The sequence below is a fragment of the Onychostoma macrolepis genome, chromosome 12 (genome assembly GCF_012432095.1).
Source record: "Onychostoma macrolepis isolate SWU-2019 chromosome 12, ASM1243209v1, whole genome shotgun sequence".
Classification (NCBI taxonomy): domain Eukaryota; kingdom Metazoa; phylum Chordata; class Actinopteri; order Cypriniformes; family Cyprinidae; genus Onychostoma; species Onychostoma macrolepis.
The window spans coordinates 162,501-165,000 of NC_081166.1; the positions used below are offsets into that span (position 1 = coordinate 162,501).

The window sequence follows — 2,500 nt, forward strand, 5'->3', positions numbered from 1 at the left end:
TCTTTCTGCTGAACCCAGCCCTGGCATGGAGCAAACACACATTAAACACGTGAAGAATCTCTTATAAATCGCTCACAGATCCCCATCTCTGCTGTCTGTGACCAACTCCTCACTGATTCTCAATCACACACGTCTCATCTTAGAAGAAAAACCATGTGAAGCTAGAAAGTGCAAAAGCACAACAAACATAAGCAAGTCTAGCAGACTGAACTGAGATGCATTCTATGGTTTAGTGTAAGTTCACATGAGACACACATTTACATTCAGAAACCGTTTCTCGTAACATACACCGTTCTGTTTCACAGCAGAGCCCAGATAAACTCTCCGTTACTGAGAGCTTCTGCGTCTCGGACAGCGTCTGGTTGTGTCCTGTTTTCACATCCCTTAAACACTAGAGAATGAAACAGACAAAGAAAGACACTAGCTATGTTTCCATACAAAGATTCATATTTAACTTGTGTGCAAAACTGGCATATCGCATAAAACATCTGCGAATAAACCACTGTTTCTATCCAACGAGTCAAAGAGAACAAAATCATCAAGTCCTGATAAACTGGCACTAAATATCACTAAGAAAACCAGGAGAAGCCACTGAATATAATCATTTTCATATATGATAAATTACTTGCGGATGCTGCTGATTGGGAACACAGTCGTTTAAGACAATTATACAGAAATACTTTGACGACAGACTTTGCAGAACGACCAAAACAACACACAGATGCTGTGAACGCGATCGGTCCGCTGCTAGTCAGGTTATCCCGTCTCACAGCAAACTCACATGACTTTTTAGATGCGCATAGAGGAATTTATTAAAACATGGAATTTATTTATACAAAGTTTATCCTACTCAGTTGTGCGCATATGTTTTTTTATGCGCATCTTGGCGTTTCCATCCAGCATTTCTTTATGAGTTATTTCAAAATGTGCATAAAACTAGGTGCATGGACACACAGCTACTGATTCAGCTCTAACTGCGGATCAATCAAGAGACGGAAGATGACTTTATTTCCGATCGGAGGCTGATCTTTCCTGCTCTGCAGACACAAACACACACAGCTACTTCGTCTGCATTTTTATTCTCATTTACAGACGAACCATGACAAGCTGAAATTCATTTTGTCAAGACGGACCTTCAGAGCTTTTACAGTTTGACACTAACGAGCAGAAGAAATGCAGGCGCTCTTCAAAGCTGTCCGACCAAACCATCACACAACAGGAAAACAAACGCCTGTAAAATCACACGGCCACGGGTCCATCGCTCTCCAGACTCAAACACCCAATCAGCAGTTTATGACACGCACACACACACACACACACACACACACACACAGCGTCAGTCTATCATAGATGATGGTTACTCCGCTCTTATTTACGATGGCAGTGTCAAGATGATCAATCTAAAGGGCAATTTCATCAAGGTCTCTGAGGTTTCTCGTCTGATTAAAAGACGTCCTGGAACAAATGCAGATGAGGACGGGTGTCCTCAAACGGGTCCAGCTCGGGACACATTTGTACGACAACCTGAAAAGAACAGCAGAGGAAGGTCATAAATAACGGTGATATCGTAAAACCGGAGAGCGGGACAGCAGCCAGCTGAGGCTTCAAATCAACAAAACACACAGCAGATCTCTCCTGACCTCAGCTCTGTTCATAACGCTCGGAGTCTGCCTGCAGCAATTAACATGCTGTGAAGTGCGTCCGACTCGCTGCCATGTTCAGAGAGAAAACAAACAATCAGAAGCTGTCAATCAAACTCACACGGCCCCGCCCTCTCCTGCTGTCCGTCAAACTGAACCTGTCAATCAAAACATCTTCAGTCGCCGTCAAACGCGAAACATAGAGAACCTTTCATAAAACATCCGAGTAAAGGAACGATCTCGTTACTGCACAAACGAACATAATTAGCAATCCGCCGCTGAGGCTGACAGAGGTTTGGCAGGTAAAGGTTAGAGTTAAACAATGAAAACAGAAACAAACACTTAACTGTCCATCAGCTTCTCTGCACAATAAGCAATATAAACTAAAGGAGGAGGACAGGCCGCGTGATATTTATCAGCTTCTGACAGCAGACCCATCCTGCGCTTATAAGAGCTCAAATTGGCATCATGTTTTTTTCTTTGGCATCTGGAGATTTCCTCTCTTAAAGGGCTCAAAAGATTAAGAATAGTTTTGATTTGAGGTAAAGTACTCTGAAAATATACAGTCTAATTTACTGAAACTAATCAGCACAATATTGGCATCACAAGCTCATTAGCATATGCCCGCCCACATTCACCTGTGATCAGGTGACGTATTAAAGAGGAAGCAGGACAGATACTAGTATTCCTGAGTATTCATTTAAATGTCATTCATTTCTAAAGGTCAGCGACGCTGAGAAACGGTCATTACTTCTTCAATTCAACGGTCAACTTTTTAAGTGAACCTTTACAAAATAAAATCATTTAAAATATATCTTATGAATTGTTTAATTCTTTTTCCGAATGGCATTATCAGTAAT

At 41.7% G+C, this 2,500-nt stretch overlaps 1 protein-coding gene across 4 annotated transcripts in view; it reads right to left on the reverse strand.

Annotated features, from left to right (window-relative positions):
* Positions 1–2,500, reverse strand: part of LOC131550700 (poly(ADP-ribose) glycohydrolase) — an 18,464-nt gene that overhangs the window by 8,323 nt on the left and 7,641 nt on the right. The gene's annotated exons all lie outside the window — the stretch shown is intronic.